Here is a 27,172-nt window from a genome sequence, read left to right on the forward strand (position 1 = left end):
AACAGTAATGTTCCCTGCACCTCATTTGAAAGAATCTCATTTCACGCAAGTTTTGTGACTTCCTCTCATTAATGGAGTAGTCTTGAGTACATCCTGGGGGTTTTGTTGTACAATGAAACATGGCCTTCATATGGAAGTGCTGATTGGTTTGTAGGGGATGCTTGTACCTGTCACTCAGACAAATGACTTGTCTTCTCCGGATTAGCCTGATGCACATTGTAGCCCAGTCACTGCATCTGATAATGCCCTTGAAACTGCCAGCCATCAGCTTTAATGCAGCGCGCGAAAAACTAGCTTCCGTTTGAGTGTGTTGGTACGTGTTTGTGTATTATTGTAATTTTTTACGGTCTTCCAAGTGCGAAGGCTCTGTAGAAAAATATGTTGTGACAAAAACTTTCATGCAGAACCGGTTATTTTGTGTGTGAATCACACCGATGTGACAGATTATGTGAGCTGTAGGTCATGATTAGGCCAACAATCTAATAAACTGTAATCACATGTGAGGAGTTCAAAGAGTCACAAAATCCTTTATAGACTGGGTTTACTGTAGGTCACTGACTGACAAGGGGGCTGTTCACCAGTGGGAGATTATGGGAGTCATTTACCTTGAGCTTGACGTGCCAGTGGTTTAACCTGAAGCCTCCAATCCAATTAGAGCCGGATGCTCAGCCTACATCTGCCACACACAGACCTCTCGGTGACCTACATATTATTGGCTGTGCAGGGTTATGTTCGTTTTAAATCTAATGTGATTAAATGCATCCATGGCATACAGGACAGGTGTGTTTGAGTAGTTAACAGCCGTTCTGCATAAGAGAGCAGTTATACAGCAGCAGAATGCAGTTGTCAGTCTTTAATAGTTGCTTTCATATACAGTTTGGTTTGTAATATGATGTTCTTTAACTCCGTTAAAGATTGAGGGCTTACACCCGCATTTAGTACTTGAGTCGCTCATGTAAAGCACAACAACATAGCATGGTGACAGCAGACATCATGAAGCGTACATCATAAAGCAGACAAGAAAAACATTTAAAATTATGAGAGCTTACCAAGTGGCTGCACACCGGGTTGAAGTCATTATAGATTCAGTGAATCGCGCTTCCTTTAAACATAGTGATCTCCGGTCACGTGTTTATGTCATCTCAGTCTAAAATGATAAATTATATGCAGAGACATTTGTTGTCATGTGTTGTGATGTTCAGCATTTGGTGCTCTGTGCCCATAACCACGCTGACCTTACACCCTGCCTCTTATTTCTTCATTTGTTCCTTTCAGACTTTGTTGACCTTTTAAACAGTGTCAGAAATGTCAGCGGCACATAGACTGTCTGCGATCTCAATATATGGTGACATTTCCACAGTTGGATGACATTGGGGACTGTTCTGTTGCAGGCTGTTTCAATTTTAACTGTATGATTGAGTTTAAGAAAGCTTTTTTCACTCTTTACTTTTCCGTTCAACACTCTCCCTGTCTTTTCAGATTTTTGGGGAGGAAAGAAAAAGTGCTTTTAATATTTTAGCCTTTTGCTCTATAAAGGCTGAGGCATATTTGGTTTTTTATAAAGTGTTCACATTGAGGAGTAGACCTGAACCATTCAACACATGGCCCTAATTTCTCTGAAACTGGACAATTTCTTTTGAAGCAGGAAATGTGAAGGATAGCAGTGTGTCCATCTGGTGGATATCTGCCAGAGCTTGACATGTTTACATTAAGATATGATTTTGAGAATCTGAATTTGAGTTTGTTTGGCTTTGAACAGTGAAATGTTTGCCTTGGGTAATAAATGATGGAGCATTCTAATGGGAGCAGCTGTCAGATAGGATCTTAATGTTGTCAAATACAGAATACAAAATAATCAGATATCAGAATGGTGAATGGAAGCAGCTGTGCGTGACATGGTTTGGTTGGGGGAAAATATTTTGGTTGAAGATAAAGCTTGTCCCAAATGTCTGGAAACTGTATTTATGTAGCTTTTTTGTTTTTTCCTTTGGCAACATAGATAGTTTATTTAAAAAAAATAGCCTGTAGTGAAGCAACAAAATAAATCTATCTGAAAGAACCTCAAGACTTAAATATGTAAGGGTTAATGCCCGACGAGGTGTCCATTGTCAGGTTTTAATGGACGACGGCAAGGCGTAAATCGGCCGACGCGCAGCGGAGGACGGTTGCCTCCGCCGAAGTCCATTAAAACCTGACAATGGACACCTCGGAGGGCATTAACCCGCTTATACCATGGTCACTTGCCAAATAAAACATTAGTTTATATTTTAATTAGGCTAAATCTAGTTTTTACAAATAATAACTTGACTGACTGTTTATCTAGCAACCGGAGATATTTATAGTCCGCTTAGCTCGTATCCCTTCAGGTTCACAAATGCATTTTTTTTTCATGAAACACAAAGGTAGGCATAGTTTTTTTTTTATTACACATAAAACAATTAATCAAACAACAATAAAAAACAATTAGCTCTGAGCTCCAGCGATTTGCGCTTAACGTTATAGAGGGCAATAAATTAATCAGATCAAAGAGAGGGTCATTTGCCTCAGGCTCCTTAGGCTTGAAACGCTGTAACGTTCAGCCTTCTCCTGCCTTGGTTGTCTGGACAGCTGCGTAAAACTCCCGCAGGGTCTCATCCAGGGGTGCGTTTCCCGAAAGCATCGTTATCCAATATGGTCGCAAGTTACGTCGTTACCAATAGAGTTCAATGGAGCAGCGCAGCAGCGGTGTAATTTCCTCCGTTTTATTTACATTTTTCCTTTCTTCAGCAGCATACCAGTCGCCAAAGTTGCCATATTCTCCATAAATGTTAAAAGAAATAGCACGAAGTCGCTCATTGTTGTATTAGGCTATAATATCTAACGTTAGATGATAGAGCATGTGACTGCCTGTTGCTATGGTTACTCACAGCCGTTGTAGGCAGCGCATTTATTTATTAATTTCGAATGGTAAACAGGCAGTTTCACCAGAACTACTTTACTAGGTGTCCTCTATCACTTTTTAACGGACACCCTGCAGCCAATCAGAATCGAGTATTCACCCAGACCATGGTATAAAATTATTTAAAAAACCTAATGAGAACAAAATAGTAATTTATTTGATTTTAATTTTTGTTTATAGAGCCTCTTGTTGTCACAGAGACAGGTGTGATATTTCAGAACAACTAATTCAATAGTTAGTGTCAGGTAAGGGAGATACGTTAGTGTCATTCCATAAAAAAAATAAATAAGTAAAAAAATAGTGTACAGCACTTTTAATTTAAATATTTTTTAGATTTAATTTAATTTATTTTAATTTTTATATTTATATTTATTATTTTTATATTTTTATCCTTTTTTTACATTTTTTTTTTCATTTCTGAGCACATCATGTCTTTTGTCTAATTATGTTTAAACAGCAAATTATCATATAATATCTACAAGTAGTGCATTATTACAATATTTGTTAAGCCTGGTTAATATTCACCATCATTTCAGCCCTTGACAGTGCACTTATTTCTAATGACAGCTCAGAGTCTGTATCACGCAACACCTGTCACAAACCTGCAAGACTTGCTATGTGTTAGACCCTACCAGTGAACTCAACACCTCCTCACTTCTTTTGACAAGTTCCATCTCCTCAATTTATTCCTTGACAAAAACTCCTGCTTGTATAATCTTGTGATATTTCTTAATATAAGTAGTCCTGTGAGAAGTGTTTTCTGCACCACTAGTGGTACCAGATGGAATGGCAAGTTTCAATAATTATTTATATTATTGTTTAATTCAAATATACTGGAGGTGGATGAGCAATATTTTATTTAATCATTTTAGAAATTGTCAAAATAGCTTTTTTTCTTTTCTTTTTTTGACAAACACACATTTTAATGGATGATATCCGCAATGTTTTATTTTTTTTAACATAATTTCGAGAGTCCATTGTATTCTAGTAACTATAAATAACTTTTCAACTACAACTTTGTAACGCTCAGTAATTTTCAACTACATGTCAACTAACATATATATATATATATATATATATATATATATATATATATATATATATATAAGTTCAGTAATTTCACTTAAATGGCAATTAATATGGAATTATCATTGCCATTTAAGTGAAATTACTGAACTTAAATATACAAGCTTGATAAAAATGATCATTTTAGAAATTTCAAATAGCACTTAGAGGCTTTTGCATCTGAACTCTTCATATAGTGAAGTGTAATTTATTCCTGTGATCAAAGATGAACAAAAGTCTTACGGGGTTGGAACAACATGAGGGTGAGTAATTACTGACAGAATTTTCATTTTGGGGTGAACTATCTCTTTAAAAACCGAAAAAGACTATTTTACCACATTTAAAATTGGTTAATGGGGATGATACAAGGGGGTAATCCATCAGTCGGAAGTTTAAGCCTTGTGGAAGCTGCAATTGTAGCAGAACAACTTTACATCTGAGACAATACAATAGAGATACAATAGAGACATTGCCGTATAGACAGGAGGAGAAGCTCGCAGGCAATCTTTTACTGTCTACGAAGCAATCGGGGGTGGGGACATGAAGGCATAAAGTCGAGGGAGAAGGCTTTTACTATCTATGGGAGAAGCCCATAGATAGAGAGTCCATAAAAGCAACGGGACAAAATATTTCAACAACGTTTTGACATGGCACAGCTACTAGAAGATTTACAACTGTCAGACTGTCGTCACGCTCAGTTTGAGCCTGTGCAGTCGCTCAGACATCAGACAGGAATTGCAAAAATCGGGATTCAGTCTTCTCTGTTGAAATCAATGGTATCGCTCTATCCATTTCTTTTACTGTCTATGGGTACAGCAGCAATTCAGTATACCATGAAGTTCTGTCTGCTCCCTGCATCCTTTGCTGCTGTTACTTCCTGGCTATAAACTTTGATGATTGTTCATACCCAACTGAAGAGACTTTCGCCCCACACACTTATCCCCTGAGATCTGCAAGTCTGTACCACTACCGCTGGTTAAGCTTTTACGCCACTTAATGAGATGGAAAGGGGTTGAGAGGAAAAGAGAGAGCCCAGAGACATCAACTTTCATCAATGGCTTGTTTTACATTTGGAACTATGATGAGCACAGAAAGGCAGGAGATCAAATATATTTTACATGAATGTAATATTAAGATAATGGTGGTTATTCTTAGCCCACCAAGATGAGCAGGATTAATATTATTGTAAATAATATTACATTTGCCACGGGCATGAGTGTAACTATACTAGGGCTGCAACGATTAGTCGACATTGTCGACAACGTCGACAATAAAAAATTGTCGACAAATAACTTTGTTGTTGAGTAGTCGTTTGATCTCACGTGACCTAATGTAAGGGCGTACAATATCACGATTTGACCGCTATGGCGCTTTGGCGCTAGAGTGTAATGTAGCCCTTTATAAATGCAAGTGCGGTAAAAGAAAAAAACAGCGCGAATTACGACGGAGTGCAAACGAATCCGAAATAGCAAGGTTTGCCAAAATTTTACAAAACTTAAAACCAACAATGCTGTCATATGCAATACATGCAAGGCAGACCTTGCTTTTCACGGGAGCACCACATGCATGTTGGAGCACTTAAAGAGGAAACATCCTGGCTAAAGAGGAGCCGATGAGAACTGAGTGTTCTCGAGCTGGAGCTAACAACTCAATTCTCATGTAAAAAAAAAAAAAAAAAATATATATATATATATATATATATATATATATTGTAATTTTATATCTATAATAATGGTTTGCAGATTAATATTTTACCCTTTTTGTGTCCTGAAGTAATGACCCTTTTTCTGTTTCAGTTCTATGAAAACCAGTGGGCTAAACAATGCTTAGAGAGCATTTGTGTGTGATTTGAGTTAAACTTAAAGAGAATGACCTGTTTAGTTGGCTCTAAGTTCATTAAAACCACAATTTCAAAAGCTGAACTGATTTTCTTTTTTTCATATTATAGTAAGAAAATGTATAACTCAATGTTTTAACTAATTGAAAAAGCTGAATAATAGTTCCAAACTTACTGGTTATCCGACAAAATAATCGACGATTTGTCGATTAATCGTTCTAATAATCGTTAGATTAATCGATTATCAAAATACTCGTTTGTTGCAGCCATAAACTATACATTGTTATATTGAGATGTCGTAATATCCAAAACTCAGCTTACTGTATTTATAAGATATAATTAACCCAAAAATGTAAATTATGAAATCATGTACTCAACGTCATGTCGTTTCAACCCTTTTCCAAATACAAATGAAGATATTTTCTGAGAACCTGAGAGTTTTCTGCCCCTCCATTTAAAAAAAAAAAACTTAAAAGATCCAAAAAATGTCATAAAGGCATTGTAATAATCAGTTGAGTGGTCTAATCCAAATCAAAGTCTTCTGAAGAGACACTATGAAAGACACACGCATTTAAGTGTGGCATAAGTGTCTAAATACTTTTTAGAGACACTAACCCACCTTTTGGTTTCCTTTGACTATACTTGATGGTAAAAGCTGATGTTGGATGTGTTGGCATTCAGGTAGTCTTTCGCACACTCATGAATATTCCTGAGGGAGGGACTGGAGGGACTGCTTGTCCAAGGTAAGAGTGACAGGGAGAGGGATTTAGTGCTGACAGGTGCTATTTCGCTGCCACAAACCAGATCAATAAGGATTCGGCTGTCTGCTGTTACTTGTTGGCCATCACACACACGCATGCAAAGAGAGAGGAAGAGAGAGATTACACTGTAAAAAAAAATATATTTTCAAGATTTGTTATCACAACGTATTTTCTTTTGTCAAATCAACTTTATAATAATGTATTTTGTTGAGATTTCTTATTATTTTGAGTTTCTGATGATTAAATTAATCTCCTTCATTGTATTAACTCACTTTTTCCAGTTCAATCAACTTAAAATTCTAAGGCAACCCAGGTTACTTACTTTTTTAAGTTAAACCAACAATATTTTTTACAGTGTAGTAATCACAACATTTTTTCGTTTGTCAAATCAACTTAAATAATTTATTTAGTTCAGATAACATATCATTTTGAGTTTCTGATGATTAAATCATTCTCCTTCATTGTATTAACTAACTTTTTCCAGTTCAATGAACTTAAAATTTTAAGGCAACCAGGTTACTTACTATATATTTATTCTCATTTTTGTACTTTCTGGGGGTACTTTTATTCTCCATTGACATTCAACAAGAGTATCTGAACTCTTAGCAAGGCTATCAGAGACTTCCAGAACATACCTGTCAGTGCATGTGTTGCAACTGTATATGTGCCGTCCTGAACCAGAACCCACCCTGACAAGGTCACCTGGGTCCATCTGTCATCTAGCTATAGTTACCAAGTTGCAACCAGAGTATGTTCACTTTCTCCTTGTGCCCTTGTCTCTGCTGCAGGTAATGGGTGAGGAAAGAACAGAACAAATGTTCCTTTAATAGATATAGGACCCTATTTTAACGATCTGTAACGCAAGTGTCAAGCGAAAAGCGCAAGTAACTTTGTGGGCAGATCTCGGCGCTGTTGCTATTTAACCCGCGGGATAAATGACTATTTTGCTCTTGACGCAAATCTAAAACAGGTTGGTCTGAAGTAGCTGCATTATTCATACGTGTGGTTTGGGTGTAACGGGAAACAAACCAATAAGAGCGCCATATCATGTTCCATTTAAGAGCATGATGAACGAGGTGCGCTTGTTCTATGGCGCAATTCTATTATAACGGCGCATTTACCAGGCACGCTTCACAATCGGTTTACAGCCGAGGAGATCGATGTTCTCGTCAGGCCCGAGAAGTGACATTGGGTATGGGACAAACCCACCCAAATTAGCTTCGGTTAAACATGCATATAATACTTTGGGTAAATGTGTAAGCGTTATACCTATTTTTCCCATCGTCGTGGACCCAACAATGATTTTGTTTCAAATCTGTGTCACTTTTTTCCCCTGTGTACAGAAAAAAAATATTAAGAAATGTAGTAGAATGTAATAGAATGTAGTAGAAATCTAGTAACTTACTTAGACCAAATTAAAATGGCAATAAAGGTAATAAATTAATAAAAGGTAGCTACATGCATTTTCTGTAAAGCTGCTTTGAAACAATACGTATTGTATAAAAGCGCTACACAAATAAATGTGAATTGAAAGAGTAAACTATATAATGATATAGTTTTACAAATAAGCTTTCTGTGTTTGAAATAGTCTTTCTAACTTCTGCAGTGAAAAGTTTCAATTAGTTAGGGCACATATTTTCACCTTGCAGTAAATAGATGCTCACAAACAGAAATAGAGTTCACTTGTCTTAGGACGTATGACGTAGCCATAGCAACAATAGGCCGCATGAGCACTTTTCATTTGGATCATTAACAGATGGTACACAATTATTGCTATTATTTGATAGTTTATAGTAGAAATCAGTGTCACAAATATATCATAGCAACTATTATGAAATAAAATAAAAGTAATATATATATTTTTTTTTTCTTTCCTGGAAATATAATTTGCATACTCATGATTTAACAGAATAACTGTTAATCGTACAGTTAGTGTGTTTTTGATAACAGTTCCTGGCCATCTGTTCAGTTTTATTCTATAAAAAAGTGGAGGTCTCTCTTTGTGGTCTACAGAAGACATAGCATCTTACAAATTTGGAACAACTTGTGAAGTAACTGAAGAATGTTTCGCTTATTTATTCCTTCAAATACAAGAGAGACCAGACAGAGTAACTCATCTCTTCATCACTAAAAGGCAAAGCATTGACTTGCCCAAATTCTTCAAAGCAAACAACACAAAAGAGCAATCTAACCTTAAGCGTCTTTTATGATGCAACATATGATTTAAATAATGTGCATGATACAGCTTGGGGTGTCATATCTCTCATTCAGAGCTCTAAGAGGGAATAGTTAATGACACTGGTTTAACTCTTTCATTGCTAAGATAAACAGTCAATGTGCCCATAAATAATAATAATAAAAAAATCCCCTTATGAGTGTTTCATCATGAATAAATTGTCATTTCTTTCAAAATAGTCTGAGTTTAGTTGATGATTTAATGGTTATAACAGATGGCTCTTATGGCAAATACGCTTACACAAAATAGGAGTGGAAGCCAGGAGCTTAGGGAAGATGTTTCAGAAAGGCTTAGAGTTAATGTTTTTAGCTGAAAACTATGGAAAGCCTGTGTATGTGCATGCGTTTGCATCTTTCAGATGTGTGATTGAAAGATAGCTGTGAACGTAGTAAGTCCCTCAGACCATTGACCACAGTGTGTAAGGTCAATACCAAACGCTGTTTGGAGAGAAGCAAACCCAAACCCTATGCTTCACCAGCCCAACACTGAAATATCGATTTGCTCATATAAGACCTGTCCTTTAGTGAGAAGTGTGCTGCTAAGTGTTTGATGTTACTTCCCTTGAAAGGTGAGCTTAGGATCTGTTCGTACTAAGAGGCATCACTGTCAGGAAAATAAGCTCTGTTGTGGAAGGATGGTCCCATTTCACCGTGTTTGCTGAATATACACACTCCCAGAGCCATTTGAGCAAATGGCTGTGAATAAACACATTGTCATCATCTGAAATTCTTAAAACCTTGTTTGTTGCCTCACGGCTTTGGAAAGCACTGATCCAAATGTTCCAACTTTCTGAACCTACAGCATTTGTCCTTTAGAAACACAATGGCACTCTATGTACCGTAGATCACAATCATAGAAGGAACACTTTTGCTCGGATCACTTTTTATATCCTTGCTTTTATTTGACAGATTAAATGGCGAGAAAAGTCTCAGGTTTTCTGGCAGGTTTTTAGAAGACTCTCCCGATCCCTCTGTCTGTTGTGATGTTCTCCCCCTCAGCAGTCACACTTTTCCTTTTCATCTCTTCATCATTCACTTGTTTATATTGCTCTGTCTCACCCTGAGCTACTGGCAACCGAGCACATCATATTTCACTCATTACGATATTCCCGCTTTTCTCTCCAAAGGTTATCTTGCTCTTCCCGCAACCACTTCCTCCTCCCACGTATTATCTCATTAGCTACATAGAAAAGGGCAAAGGTCATGTACACCATAACACTTGATTACACCAACTTGGCACAGTACTTCATATCTTACTGTCTGTTTGTCTATATGTCTCTGTAAGATTACAGTATTTGTCTTGTTGTATGTTTCTGTGTATAGTTTTAAACAGGTATTTCAAGTACATTAGGCCTGTGTAACCATTGAACTTAAAGCAAATCAAGGGTTTTTACACTTTTCTTTTTGTAATTGTCTTTCCATCACTGTTTTTACTTTACATGAACATTTACTTTATTTAACATAACATTTTATACTACAGTATTCACAGCATATTGACATATGTACTGGGACTAATGACACTACTATTAAGTTACATGCATTTACTGTATAATTATTTTTTGGAGCTTGTGTTGGAGGTTTTATGGGACTGTTTTCACATGAGACAAAACAATATGACTTTCTAAGGCGCTGAAACAGCTTGTCAGTTAATTGGTATGTGGTAATTAGAATACACACATTCTTCAGAATACACACATGGCAAGGATATTTGAAGAACTTTTGGCCTGTTTACAAAAAACATGTTTTTGGGTACCACTACACTGCTTATTATTGATATTTTTATGTGCAATATTATATTATGTTGCATCTTTCTGCTTTTTCAGCATCTTGTGTTTGTAAGCATAAGAACCTTTTGAAGTGTGAACACCCCTTAAAGTACTATAACTTGATACAGAGCATAAGTGATCCCGCAGTGGTGTGTTTGGTCATCAGTAAACCCGATAGAGTCCGCATTACACGTTTCTTCGTCTCACTCCACCGAATTTCGTCTCACTCCACCGACACAGAAGTTTGAGACACTGATGCTTATGTATAGAGCAGCCATCGGATCTGTACCCTTACTCACTGTAAATCTGTTTCCTGAAAATAATAATAATAATAATAATAATATATATATAATTAAATGGCACCACTCCAAAATGTATTTTTTTAGTATTGCAGCCTTTCTCATTTGCAAGTCGTTTTGGATGAAAGCATTTACCAAATGAATGATAAGAATTTAAAAAAAAGCAAACATAACATTATTAAATCTTTATTTTTACTTTTACTAATGTCTGCATCTCAAGACTGAAAAATATTTTTTAGCCTATATTATTTAGGGATGGGCAACGATTAATCGCGATTAAAGGTGCAATACCTAAGATTTTTGCATTAAAATATCCCAAAATCACAAGGCCAGTGTTATATATTTAGTAAAGATGATAACTCACAATATTCCAAATGTTTCAAACAATGTTTAAATCGCGAGAAAATTGAGATTTTAACCAAGGAAACGGCACGTGTCAGCAGGGGTGAGCTGGGAGTCGCGAGTCAATCGCGTCATATCCGCTTACCTCGGTTTCCGCTCTTACTACGTGTAGTCCTGGACAAATGCGGTAGTTGTAGTTGTGCGTTAGCGCCTATCAAACGGCAGCTTGTTTCGCGCATTTGTTATGGAATGGAGCACATATATTCTTTTCATTTATTCTCGGAATGTGAACTGTTGGCTGTAAAGGGGGTCGCACACCGGACGAGAAGCGCCGCGTCACGTTTAGGACAACTCCAGTAACGTTATCGAACACCGGACGCGCACTTTCTCATCAGTGTATGGCCAGCAATATTGTTATGTTTAATGACAGAAAATGAAGATAATGTCTGTTCTATGTTATTGTACTGTACAATTAAATACAATCGTTGCTGAGTCTGCATTCTGAAAACTTTACCTCAGAGCATCCGTTCACAGAATGAATTGAGAATCTCACGTGAAAAATCTAATAATAATCAGTAATTGTCATTCAAGCAGCTGATTTCTGTAAATGACTGCAAAACTAAATGCATAGATATTGCAGCATAGGGCAAAGTCAGGATCCATTAGCAACGGTTTGAGGCAAAAATAATTACAATTTTATATAAAACGATGTAAATGGCGCTCTGTGGCGCAGCAGGGTTTTGAACACGGTCCTGAAACGTTGCTGGGCGCCGCGGACAGACGCCGAATGGCGCCGCCGGTATGTGTACACTTATAGATAATAATGTGTTCGAATAATTATGTGGTGCAACGCGGCGCTGCAGCTTCTCGTCCGGTGTGCGACCCCCTTAACGTTAATTTTGTGAAACTGTAGCTGTGGTTGAATACTTACACGACATGAAAAGATGTGTCAAATGTACATTGCAGACATCCCAAGTCTCCCGGATCTCCCGCATATTGATAGCGTTTCCCTGATGCCCGCAAATTAGTTCAAATCTCCCGGGATATAATGTTAGAGCGAGACATACTGCGCGCATAACATACAGCGCGCTGCGCGTGCACTGTACAGAGGGAGAGACTTTGCGTTTGTGCCTCGCGAACGCGAAAGTTAGCCTTCCCTCCCACCCCCACAATCTTGTTATCGAAATATACCTCCCGGAAATGAATTCTTGCAGGTTGGGATAACTGACATTAAATTGATTTTTTATTTTTATAAAGTTACCAAGGAGGGCCAACCACGTCAACTCCTTGCGAGAGACCTGCCCCTTCAAACCCTCTCCACCATAGCTTCGTCCAGTGACTCGTACAGTAACATCTGTGATAACTAATTTACTTTTAAACCTGACTTTTCTTGCACGGTTATTTCAGTTTAATGAAATACAAGCATGTCATTAAACGCAACGTTTATAGAAATCGAACTTTACCTCATCCATGACAACTAATTTTCGATTCCCGTCTGACTGATTTATCCACGGTGGAGTTGAAAACAACAGTTCCCATCATTCCGCGTTCCTCCACGGCGTCATCAAGCAAAGCCGTTGTTGTTGTTTTGAATGTAGCGCCCTCTAGCGGCATCTAGATCTTAGGTATTGCACCTTTAATCACATCCAAAATAAAAGTTTGTGTTTACATAATATATGTGTGTGTAGTGTGTGTATAATTAAATTGTATATATAAATACCCACACATGCATGTACTGTATATATTTAAGAAAAATGTGTTATTAATTTATCAAATATTTATATTTATATATAATATTAATTGTGAATAAATCTATATATAAAATATATACATGCATGTGTGGGTATTTATATATACAAATTAATTATACACACTACACAAACATATATTATGTAAACACAAACTTTTATTTTGGATGCGATTAATCGCGATTAATCGTTGCCCATCCCTAATATTATTATTATTTTTTGTTTCTTCATAAGAGGTCATGGAAGCTCATGTACAGATACTCATTTCAGTGGTATATGACACATTTCTGTAAACCCACCCACCCATCAGAAGTGGTGTCAAGTTTGTTGTGGGGTGAAATTGTGGTTTTGAGGGAATCTACAATATTGTTTAAAAAATTTTTTGTTTTTGTTTTTATTTAAGAAATTAATTTATATTTCAAATAATGCTCAAATAAAACATTATTATCTGTTTAAACAGGGAAAATGATAATAAAAATGAATAAAAAAATGTGAAGGTTCATGTGACACTGAAAAATGGAGTAATTATGCTGAAAATTCAGCTTTGCCATCACACAAATAAATTACATTTTGAACTATATTAAAATAAAAAAAAACACTATTAATTGAAATTTCACAATATTGCCTTGTTTACTGTATTTTTGTTGATATAATGGTAGCCTTAGTTCTAGTCCTTTAATGTATAAAGCACATTTGAATCAGACACAGTACAAAAAAAAAACAAACAAAAAAAACACACAAACAAATAGGCTTTAACGTGTTAAAAGCAGAATAACAATTGAGTTTTTGAGAGAGAATCAGAATTATCAATTTCAAATTTATCATATGAGCTAAAAACTCATCAGCCATTGACTCTGAACCTCTTTTAACCCAAAACTTTTGAACTGCAACTTTTTACTTTCTACTATTTGTGCAAGAATAAACATTTCAGCCTGCAAGCTTGTGATACATAATTTTTTCTGACTGTGAAATATTGATGCCTCTTAAATGTTGCTTTTTGCACTGAAAAGATGGCTCTAGAAAAACAATTCTTAGCCGAATTCAATTTCCTCCCAACACCGCAGTGACTGTGTGGGCATCCCATGCTTCCATGACTTTTATCTGTGACTTTTTATTGTCTTCTCAAAACTCACAGAGAGCGTTTGTGACTCCTGTGGCTTACCGTAACAGCAGAGCATATGTCATTAAAATGAGATTAAGAAAAGCTCTTTGCTTGTTGTGCATTTTGGCTCATTGTTGAGTACTGCTCTGCCATTCTAATATAACACTGGATAATGCGTCTCCCATTGCTCTCTCGCATTCAGCTGACGGCACACTATTCTGAGGAGGGCATTCTTTTACAAAGAGCTGCTAGGGAAAATGTTGAATGGTGGATGAGATCCAAACACACACACAGACACACTGCTGTATCTCTGGTGTGAAGATATTATCCTATCCCATCAACGAAATCCGCACCCACACACCAAAACGACGGGTAAAATGCTTTTGAAGCACCTGGTGAATGAGATCCTACCACACAAAAAGCTCATCTCGCACAATATGCAAACACAACAAAACAAAGAATTCTATCCGTCTGGTTCCAGATGTATGTAGACTTATCAATCCTTTTTTTACATCTGGACTGCTCGTGTTCCTCTCATGGTTACACGTGTTCTCCTATGTTTCTTCTCCTTCGGAGGAGCAATTACTGTCAGCACGCCATGCTGGCTCTCTCTGCACCTGTCCCTGCTTCTTCGAAGATTCCCCTCTCCTGACACAAACTTGTGTAATTACCCAGCAAAGGATTCAGGCTCCAGCCTCCACACTGCCATCGCCTTTAGCCTCCTTGCCGCTTCAATTTTAATTGAATCTCAAGTGCTAATCATGAAAGGTGACTAGCTTTGAAAGCATTAGTGGTCTTCCAGACATATTGTTTCTTTGGAAGGGTGGGGAGAGTCTCTTTTGGTTTGGTTTTGATGAAGCGTCTTCAATTGTGTTACTCTTAATAAAGATCATTGGATTGTTAACCATTTTGATTAGTCATGTCAAGTGATTAATATTTTAATTGAATTATTTAGCCCTAATAACATATTAGTACTCCCAGCTGTACTCTGTATGCAGAGATAACAATGAATGCTTATTACCGGTTTAGTGAAGCCGTAGTTTAAGGTTTACCCTTAGGCTGTTTTACTTTATCAAGATTCGTTTGACTCTTAATTGTCTCTTGCTTTTGCAATTCAGATTATTCAGAAATGATCTTGAACTTGATGTTTTGAATTTTTGCACAGAAGTGTTAGTCCAAAATTCTGTTTGTTTGATGATTTTTCTATATTTCTTTTTTTACTTCCTTTTTATCTTTATTTATTTGATTGATTTAATATACAGTTAGTTCAAGCCACTAAGTCAATAAGGTTAGGGTTGGGGCGAATGATAGGGTTAGGGATTAATATTTCGGTAACACTTTATTTTACGACCCGCAAACAACTATGTAAGTACACCGAAATTACGGTGTACATTTCTGTAATTATAGTGTATTTCCGTGTAGGTATAAGGGAACAAAATGTTAAGTTTTGGGTAATAAAGGGGTAACAAACAGATATACAACCTGCAAATAACTTTGTAAGTACACAGTGTACTTACAAAGTACACTGTGTACATAATATATATATATATATATATATATATAATGATAAAAATTAAATTTATTGGCTTTTCTTACCAGATTACTACAAAAGTCAAAATAATTTGTTTCTGCTATGATTTTAATTTAGACCTTACCAATGTGGTAATTAGTACCTTATCCCATTGAATTGCAATGACACTTAAATGTCAGGGCAAATATACTGTGTAATTAAAACGTTGAAAAGGCTGGCAGCTCTGTTATTAAAATTACCAATGACATATTTATGATTGGCAGCAGGGTGACTTTTGCTGTTTAAAAAAAGTTCACACTACATGCATTTAAATTGCTTGAGTTTAAAATAACTAAGGTTTGGGAACACAGTATGCATTGTTGTCACATGTATTAACAGATCCACTGACCGAATTGCAGTATTAGTGCTTCTCAGTACTACAGTGAGACATTATTGTCACGTGATACTGCTTGTACACAAATACACCTGCAAGCAAATCTGTTGACTCAGCACCATGGGGATTTTGTTGCATCAGTATTCAACAGTTTTACAGTGAAATTCCAGAAACCTTTTTTTTTTTTTTTTTTTTTTTAAGAAAACAGAACCTGTGAAAAAAAAATAACAGTCCAATGACATTCAGCTATGTGTTTTTCTTATGACCTTAATTTATGTGTGGACATTTGTGGTCTTCACTTAAGGCATGTTCACACCAAGCACGATAACTATAAAGATGTAATTCTAAAAATCGTTCTCCATATTAAAGAATAACAGAGTTCACACCACAGCTATAATGATAAAGATATGAGGAACGATATCGTTGGGATCAGTTTCGGAACGATTTTTTTTTTCCAGCTGTCCAACAATAAAACACTGACAACCAATCAGAATCCATTCTAATTTAAAGGTCACGCGCATTTAAAATGGCAGATGACATTGCAGAGAAGTTAATCGTCGAGGTACAAAAAAAAAAAAAAAAAAAAACTCCACTTTTTGACAAGTCAAACCCCCTAACCCCCTTTTCAATGATAAAAAAAGATGGATATATGGAAAGCAATCGGTCGTATCCTGGGAACAAACGGTGAGAAGTATTCACAATGAGATATTATGCAGTTTAGCATAGTGTTACAAAATTACCTCAGGTAGACGATCCAGCGCTAGTTGACAACATTACTGAAGTTGCAGTGAAAAAGACATTGTATACATAAAGGTCTTGGCTAGGCAATGTTTTTATCCCATCATTGAGTTCATCAGCTAAATCCACTGTTAGATATTACACTAGACTTGCTAGATTCACTGTTTAGATGCGCTCCAAACCCCTCTCGTCTTGTAAGGATATTGTGCACCCAAAAGCACCTGTTTTTCTTTTGATATCTGTTAGTAACATAAAGCTTGAAACCGTGGCGCGAGCTTAGAATAAAAAGACCGTTATCGGTCGTTGGTGTGGACGCATATATAGTTATCTTTAGCGTTATGTTTATAGTTATCGTGTTTAGTGTGAACGGGCCTTTACCCCATTGACCTCTGGGAGCATGTTTTCAGTGATTCGGAACAAGTAATTGCAAATTAAATCTCTTACACAACACTTTAGAATGTGTTATTGTGTGAGACAGGTACACATACTGTAAGTTGCTGTGTGACTAATATACAACTCTGTTCTGCGCTGTTGAAGAGAGTCATTCTTTTTGTCCCAGCAGCCATCAAAACATGATGGAATACAAGCAACATACATTGTCACAACTGCCGAGTATGTATTCTGCAGTGGGTCAGTATTGGTTTCTATTACAGTACAATCCTTCTCAGTTAATGGAATCATCAGGGTTTCCGCCCAGCTGGACAGAGCTAGTTCATTTCCGGATTGGACATCAGTGGTTGCAAAGTCATTTTATATTAGCTTTCCTCTGAGTGCTGTCGACAGGAAGATTGCTGGAGATTCCTTTCTCAATGTTTGGTTTAGAGAGCAAAACTCCAATGCTAGTTTGTTCCAGTGGATCTGATTCTGCCCTGGCACTGGCCTAAAGCTTTAATCTAGCATACAGAATGCCACAGGCTGGTCATATAGCTTGCCATTGGTTTTCTCCATTTTAAGTTGAAGATCTATGTCTTGATGATGTCTGACATCTTGTGTTGCAGTTCCTGAGCTGGCTGCAAAAATCAGCATTTTACTACTTTATGAACAATTTAAGACCTCCAGCAGGCAGGCAAATGTTATGGTCATTTAGTTGGGTTGTTTGCTTCTTGCACTGTCTAAAATAATCTTTAGGTAACCTGTATGCAAACTGAGAGAAATTTGCCATAAATGCATGTGGTTTACTCTGTGGGGGAGCAAAATCAAATGTGAGATACAAAATCCAATGTAATTCCTTTGACATTTGTGAGCTTTATAGCCGTTTGATCTTCTATGTTTGTTTCTGCCATTCTCCAACTTTGGCATCTCTTAACATTTTTAAAATATTTGTGTTTTGAAAATATTGATCTCTTCATATTCACTGAGTACTTAAAGGTGCCATCTGGAACTAAAAATCAAAAAATATTCCATTTTCCATAACAGATGGGGGCAGTATACCTCCAGAAAATGTGTTGTGCCGCGGCCGCACGCACTCACGTCTTCAAACAACACAAGCGAGCGCTGTTTTGCTCTCTTTCTCCGCATATTATTCAAATCATTTGTCACGATAGTAAAAGGTTGGAAGACCGCAGTTTCACGTGGAGCATTTGGAGATTTTTAGAGATCAGAGACTCAATGAACAACATCTCAACACTAAATGATGAAGACCGACTCATAGACGCCTGTCTCAAAAACAAGCTGGTGCATTTCGACGATATGGGAAAATAAAAGCCTGCGGGCTATTATTTTAAGTTTACGGTATTCCTTTTGTTCATATTACACTTTTATTGTTAGTTTGAATTAATTTGACAGACAGCATTCGCTGATGTTGATCAACCTAGCGCCATTCAAAGCTGCCAACTCTCACGAATTCACCGTGAGACACATGCAATTAACACTTAGCAAGCAGGTTAGTTAAGCTCTTAGATTCTGTCAATTTTATTATGCAATTCAAACAATAAATACCGTTTTGGCGCTTGTACATGTTACACAGAGAGATCCCTAGCGCACGTGAACCGATCGTCTCTACTAGCTAATGGAAAAAGAACCCGAACACTGTTGAAAGATACAGTATGCTACAACTTACCAAAATGTATTCCTCATGCGTGATATCGACCAATCATTTTTTGAACTCTTCCCTGAACTGAAATGTAGTATTGGGCTGTATTTCCACACGACTGACATCAGGTTCAAGTACACACAAGCCTGCGCGAGCGCGACTCACTCGTGTACTGCAGTTTGGCTGGTGGTAACGTTGGCCGTCTGCATACCGCCTCCCATGGCCGGAACTGGTATTACGACACCTGCCGGGCCGGGGCTAGTAATTTAGCATGCTAATTTAGGTTTATATCTCGGCAGCACTATAACTTGTCAGTTTTTTAATTACATCATTGCACTTATTTCTTCTCATTCTTTTGTTGCGTGTAGCTCATTTTTTGGATATTTTTACCTCAATTATTACAGATGGCACCTTTAAGCAATCTGTTCTGCTTTCAGGGTAAAAAATGTGAATCTCACATATTTGTACAGATATGCTTGAAGACAGTGGATCATCAGTGTGATTAGCAAAGATTGGTAACACGTACTATGTTACTGTAAATGCAAGGCACAAATAAATGAAGTTGAAATCATTTTTCAAGTACTCGTTAGATGGATTTTATATAGTTGTAGCACACATTATATGATGTGCTGATTTGTGCTCACCTGCAGTGAGGAACCTCTGTCACCAGGGACGTGCACAGGGGGGTTGCTCAGGTTGCCCGGGCAACTGCCCATATGCCCTTCTCGACTCAGGTTGCCCTTCCGAGGAAAAAAAAAAAATCGTACAATGGAGAATTTCACGTAGGCCTAGACAAAAAAATAATATAAAAATCGCAAAGCCTCATTCACTTCCATTCGGGCACTGAAAGTGAAAGTCAAACTGTTTACGTGGCTGCAGTGCCGCACGCGACCATAGACTGCACGCGACCGGTGTTGTATGGTAAGGCACCGCAAATTACTCAGGCCGCGCCTCCATCTCGTGTCGCGCGCTAATTAATGTGTACGAAGTCCATGACAAAATGAAGCGAAACTATCCTTCTCGTCACGAAAAGAGGAAGAAGAAAAACATGAGAGTGAATTGCGGGACCAGCAGGTCAGGTAAACATGTGTTCTCTCCTCTCTAGTTTGATGTCAGCAAAGTTTGATGGTTTTTGGTCTTGCTAACCTATCTGGGCAGGCAGTGCATCTCTTGCATCACTTTTTGCCTGACAAAAGTGAGAGTAAAATACCATTATTTATTACGTTTTGTTTTTGATAAACGACAAAGTGCAACAACAGTGTTTGTTTACTGCAGCTCGGAAAACATAACCGCGTCGCGTGTGTTGCGTTCATATGCGCGTGCACGAAATGAAACTCGCATTTTTCAAGCAGAAATGTGGAGACCAGAAATACTGTACAATATGTGAATGATGGCACTCCCAATCAAAGTACACATTATAAAGACACTGATTATCTAGTCTCAGTTTAGTTAAAAACTCTAAACAACTGCACTAATTATGCAAGATAGAAACCAATGTATTGGCAATTTGACATTGATTGACTATTGATTTATAGGCTATATTGAATTTAAAATGATGATTAGCTGGACATTCTGGTCAATATGAATGCAAATCCCTCAGTAAATAACAATAAATCAAGATTTGCTTCAACATGCATAAAAAAAAATAAATAAATAAAAATCATAGGCTACTGATTCCGAAAATACCCTGGCTGTAGATTGAATCAAAATTAATCCCAAAAGCCAAAGTTCAGGGTTGTACTTTATTATTTTCTTCTTATTTATGTTTACGTTAATATTCACTTGTTATCTTAACATTCTATAAAAATGCTTTATTCAGTAAATATTGTTTGTTTGAACCTCATTCTGTTCTATATTGTTGTACTTGTTCTTTGACTGTTTTGTTTAAAGGAGGGAGGATTGTATGGGCGGTATTGAGTGGCAATGGCAAATGGTTTACATGGCTCACGGCATCACAGATCAGGTAGAGGGCCCCTTAGCAGAATTTTGCTTAGGGCCCCATGCAGGGGGAGGTCAGGATTGGCAAAAAAGGATTGTAATTTGTATTTTTTCCCGAAATCTAAGCGTTTTTTATTTTTTCGAGTTTTTCCATTCAATCCAGATTATTTCTTTTCGAATAAATAAATAAATAATAATAATTTAAAAAAAACAATAAACAACAATATGAGGAACTCTTTTGCTCATTTGTCTCATCTCTGACATTTTGCAATCTTTATAAATAATAATAAGACCATAAGATGAGGCATTGCGTTTGGACATAAACACGGCTAGATAAGGCAATTTGGAAGGTGACAAATTCAACTGAATATATTCCTTCATATAGCCCGTGAGGGGGGAGGAGGAGGGGGGGGGTGCCCTTTTTTCAGGTCAGAGCAACTGCCCCTCAAAATTCCTGTGCACGTCCCTGTCTGTCACTGTCTAAAAACAATGGTGAATAGCCTTCCATTTCCTCCTAAAGTGGTTATGATGTTCAAGTGAGTTATTAAGAGTAATTTATAACGACTTTCTGGCTTGCTGATAAGTAATTCCTGGACACTAAATGACAGCTGTTAAGATGCCAAATGTGCTTATGGCGTGAAATAAACACATTGGCGATACATTTGATAACTGCTATTAATAGAGTCTGATATTACACAACCATGAGGTTACATTTCATGTAAAAAAAAAAAAGTCAAATTACTGAGAGGGAAGTTTTTATGCCATATTCTGATATTAAATTAGGGGTTTCAAATTACTGCCCTTTCAAGTGTTAAAGTTTTTAAATGCAGGCCTCAAATTAATTTATTTATTTTTTCTCCATTTCTGGTTTGGCCTTTAATGTAATCTCGTAGTCTTAGATAAATCTATAAACTGTAGCAGAAATGCATTTTTCCACATGACTTATTACAGGCCTAAAGGCTAAAACTAAATGTAAACTAATGTAATGATTATTCTTTTTCTGTCTGCCACCCACTACTTAAGTTCATTGATAGATTAGGCACTCGGCACTATAAGAAGCACTTTTGCATTTTGGGTTATATCTCTTGAACTATATGGTTAACAAGCCTTAACATTTACCCCCTGATACCTGCAATATGTCTGTCTAACCAGCCCGCTCACATGAAAGTGCGTATTTATATTAGCCACAAATTTATAGTTTTTGATTGCGTTTTCACGTGCATATGATACACACTTTTTTTGCATATGCACACACTCCACACCCCTAATCCTACCCAAGAGATTTACAGTGCGTAGCATATGCACACAAAAATGCATTTTTGATATCAATAATTAAATTTGCACTATTTAAAATGTGAATTATTGATATTAATATAAAATATGTCTATTTCTGATATCAGGAATTACATTATCATTAGTACTAACTAACTGGGGTGTCAGGTGTGACTGTGTGGCAATGGCAAATGGTTTACATGGCTCATAAGTCAGGCAGGAGGGCCCCTTAAAAGAGTTCTGCTTAGGGCCACAGGGAGGTCAGGATCGGCTCTGGAAACACTTGTATTTATCAGGTAGTTTGAGTTTGAGACCACTTTTTTAAACTTTTTTTTTTCTTTACCACTTTTCCATTAGCCAAGCGATCATAGATGTTTGTCATAGGACTGCACATAATGCAGTGGTTGGTGTGGAATTGAAACCTGAAATATGCTGAATTGTGGCTAAAAGTTCAGAAAGGTGCTTTGAACCATGGATCACACTCTTGACTTCTGAAACCTTTAAATCTGGTCTCCATAGCAACTATAACAATGGGAGCAGTTAGTGCTGGTGTCATTATATGCTGCATAGCGACTGGCATTTTGAAGTTGAGATGGAGTTGGCCCGAGTTAGCAGGCCATGAGATGTGTCAAGGTCAGTGTTGGCGTTTATATGACACATTTACTGTTTATTTTGTGAATTCATCTGCAATATATGACTTTCTTGCTCTCACTTATCCCATTATTGTGCATATAGGCAAAATCATGTAACTCCCCTCTCCAAATGAGTGTGAATGAGACTGTTAAAGGCCACAGATGGTTCATGATCTGCACAATGCAACATGACCCCACCATCACAGTCAAACTTTCTAAACACATGAACTCACACACGCCATTGCATTGCCTTTCAGAGTGGAGCTAGTGAACAGATGCCCGCTCAGCTGGAATTATGGCTCTTATTGCGGTGAGCTCAGTATTTAACACTGTGGATGATGTCATTGTTGACTTGTTTGACTGCACACTGTTCACCAATTACATGTTGCAGATGGGTGATTTCAGACATTTGCAATTGTAGAATTCGATTTGTCAACCTGGCAGTTTATAGAAATGTGGGTGGAGAGTCAAAACACATCTTGAAGAGAGTTTTATTTTTTTAGAATATATATATATATATATATATATATATATATGAACAATGGTTTCATGTGGAGCAGGAAACAATAGGGATGTGTTGTTCTCATCATGCCAAGTGATGAGCGGAAGCTGAAAATGAGCTGTTCAGAAGGGTGCTAGGTCCACAGGCACAGAGGCATCATCTTAATGGTGGCCTGGATATGTCAAGATGTACCTTTGAAGGAATTGTGCAAAGTGATGGGGTCCTGGATTAAGTTCTGAAGTAACATTTTTTCCACATGTGATTATGATGAATGAATAGTGTCGTCGTATACTGCGGGTATGTGGATAAAGTTGAACATACATAATTATTATTATTTATACATTCAATTAAAAATATAAGATTTGAACCATGTTATATAAATAAAATAAAAAAATAACAAAACATTATAATATTGTATTATATGTTTTATTCACTTGCTGCTTTGCGAGTATTAATTTTGACAATAGTTACTGTGTGCCCTATTTTTCTCCTTGACTGTAAAGAAACTTTAAACTCCTGAATATGTAATTTGGCAAGCCACAACGCACCTGCATATGTGAGATGACCTCTATCTGAATGCATTTATCCATTTTAGTAACCCTTTTGACCAGTGTTGTAGTCGAGACCACCTCACTCGAGTCCGAGTCGACACTGAGACCAGAGAGAGTCGAGTCCGAGTCAAGACCGAGTCCATAGAGAGTCGAGTCTGAGACTAGAGACGGTCGAGTCCGAGTCGAGATCGAGACCAGTGAGGGTTGATTACCTAACTTACTTTTATTTACTTAGAGAAATCCTTTTTTTTTTGTTTTTTTACTAAATTTACTTAGAGTTTAAAAAATATGATCAGTTTAGGGTAAAAAGGCCACATAGTAGGTGGTGTTAAAAGTAATTTTATTACAATTTTTCATGCGCAGTAGAAAATAACCAATCACTGGGTGTGTCAATCAATTTAAAGAAATATTTTATTAACATACATTAATAATCATGAAAAATATTTTTAATTGAACTCGAGTGGACTCGGGAATAATTCCGAGTCCTAAAAAAAAAAAATGTTCGAGTACGAGTCAATTCCGAGTCCAAATGGACACGAGTCCATGACAAGACCAAGACCATTAAAATATGGTCTCGAGACGAGTCCGAGTCTCGAGTACTACAACACTGCATCTTTTTGTCTATCACACTTTTTCATGTTGGTGGGCCCTGTTGAATCAAACCCTCAGTGTACATTACTGTTGTGTGACCTTGACTAAGCTTACACAGCTTTATCAGCCTCAGTTAAAAGCAACAAGAGCACTTTGTATATATCGGATTCTCTTTCTTTCCTGAGGTGCAGGTGTCTTCCAAGAAATATTCAGCACTTATTGAAAGGAAGGATTCATAGAAATGGATATTGGATATAATCTCTTTCGAGTTAGTTTTTGATGGTCACATCTTGGAGGTATTTTGCAACCTTTAGTGATTAGATATATTTTTTAATTCCTGTTTTTAAATGGCAGGTCAATTCAAGCCATTTTGCAGATTTTTTTCTTCTTCTTTCATGTAATCACTATCAGAGGGCGAGCCATGTGCATGCAAGGCTTTGCATTCATTTTTATTTAATCCTCACCACCACAGACCTAGTATAATCATTCTTCATCCCCCGAATCTTTGACTTACACTGCCTTACTTTTCTTGCAATACATTCCTTGGCACCATATTTAGCATATTGGTTTAGCTTTTCAGCTTTTTCCTTGTGTAGTGACAGACGATCATGTTTATCTAACGATAGCCTCACTATTAATGTCAAAAAGGCCATTTCTTCACAAGTCATCTGCCACCAATGCAGACTAGCAGTAACAGGCTATCTTGGAAGCACCGTTTAATGTGACTTTTTACTGGTCATTCCGGGTCCAGATCTGAGGTACCTGTGGTGACAGTAGGGATAAGCTCAAAGCCACAAGGTCATATCTATCTTCATATTTATAAACGGTATGTGCAGAAGTCTATGGCACTTTTGTATTTTCACAAAAAAAAAAAAAAAGGTGTAGTGTGTCAGTAGGGAATATCAGTTTATATTTCCAAACGTTCCTTTTGCCATTAATTGTAATAATCCAGTGAGATTATTACAGAGGTTGCACTTTGTTATTAAAGGTTGCACTTTGTGTTTTATAGTATGTGTCTGTACTTACTACAGTGACAGTATACATACCTACAATTACCCAGTTATTGTAATAACATAGGGGAACATGGGGGAACAGGACTGTAAAATAAAGTGTGACCAGTAATAATAATAATAATAATAATAATAATAATGTTTTAGTGATTATTCCAACAAGCTCAAGGATAAATCACCACTTTTAATGAACAAATCTATAATTGCAGTGTCGTGTGAGTCTGTGACGCCAATATGGTTAATATAAAATAAAAATTGTGAAATATTTTGTCTATCAATATGGTTAATATAAAATAAAAATTGTGAAATATTTTATCTATTTTATTTACAGTACATCAAGTTTGTAATAATAAAAAAAATAACAGCAGAAGAATTGTTTTTATTTTTCATTTATATTCAGTTTTTTTTTTTTTGCATTTATTTTATAGTTAGGTTGTATAATACAATTATTTTCATGGATTACAAGGCTTTTTATTTATTTTCAGCCCATTCTCACCCCCAAGGCGTCACTTAACTGACGCCTTGGGAAGCATTTGGACATGCTTCAATATCTGACGCTTTAGGCGCCCTTTAGCGTCAATAAGATGACGCCGTAGGATCGCGTCATGTAAGTGACGCTAAAGGGCGCCTAAAACGTCAAATATTGAAGCATGGTCAAAGGTGACGCCTTGGGGTGAGAATGCGTTGTTATTTTACTTGAAAATAAAAAAAAAATGTTTTTTTAATTAATACAAGGCATTTTCACAATAGAATTTCTAAAATGAATAGCTACATCTAAAAATACGGTTTTCCTTTTTTATGGCATGCTTCAGGTTCAAGACCCACCCACTTGTTTCTATCCAAATATAGTTACAGAAACTGTTTAATTTTTCATTGCAACAGATACATTTACAGATAATGGCTTTGCTGCTCACCCCTAATGTTTTGGGCTGCTAAGTATTGAGATGGATTGAGAAATGTGTATTCATTTCCCCAGTGTTCGTTGCCTGTTGTTCAGAAAAAAGATTGCTTAGATGTGACTGTGACAAGTCTACCTGGTCTGCTTGACACCCCATTTGACATGTTCCAGATTGAATCTCACTCCGCGCAGAACTGCCTTTTGCGATTGATTAACATCCCGACAGCCACACTGCAGTGCTTGCAAAACACTGGAAGCTTGCACCAATATTTGGCCAAATGAATAGAAGGAGTGGGGGGAGGGGGAGGGGATGATAAAGCATCTATGTAAAGGCTAAAAATAGCACGGTAATAGTTTCCTCGTCTATAGTGAGTCATTGTGTGTTGCCTGGGCCTGCCTGACTTCACACGCATAAACCTGCACGCATAGGCTGCTCACAAACATCCAAGTTAACTGACTCAGCAAAAACCTGCCTCAGTGCAGCTGCAATAAGGCCACTGTTATAAGAGAGTGCAGAATGAAGAGCCGGAATGAAAGAGGGAGTGTACAATGAAAAAAAAGAAAACCTGGTTTATCAGTCAGAGTTTGTGAGCAGAACAAAGGGTAAAAAATACATTTGGTTTAGCGGTTTAACTGAAATCGCAAGCCCTAATTGTGCATTTGTTCCCTGATAAGGCCATCTGGGTAATTGCCAGTCCTGTCGGTTATCAAGCTCTGTCAATAGCTGATTAACAACTGTAACAAGCCTCTGTTACAAGTTCAAGAGGTTTGCGTGTATGCAGATTTGGCAGCTTTGAGAAGTCCAAAATCCTCTTTGGCCAGTGGAGATACACTAGTATTTTGCCTTCAAAAGGCAAAGGACCAATTTTATCAGTGGCTTATCACTATTAGCTTTGGAATGAAACCAGTGTGGCTCATATTCAGGGCTGATATAGTAAGTGCTAGCACAGCACACTGGATTTTATTACAATTTATGTGGTGACAAAATGCCTACTTGTTTTATACATTTTA

General features: G+C 37.0%; 1 protein-coding gene across 3 annotated transcripts in view; it reads left to right on the forward strand.

The window, feature by feature from the left end:
* Nucleotides 1-27,172, forward strand: part of nrg3a (neuregulin 3a) — a 290,770-nt gene that overhangs the window by 60,736 nt on the left and 202,862 nt on the right. The window lies entirely within an intron of this gene.

Source organism: Pimephales promelas, chromosome 11, assembly GCF_988280905.1.
Source record: "Pimephales promelas chromosome 11, fPimPro1.hap1.1, whole genome shotgun sequence".
Classification (NCBI taxonomy): domain Eukaryota; kingdom Metazoa; phylum Chordata; class Actinopteri; order Cypriniformes; family Leuciscidae; genus Pimephales; species Pimephales promelas.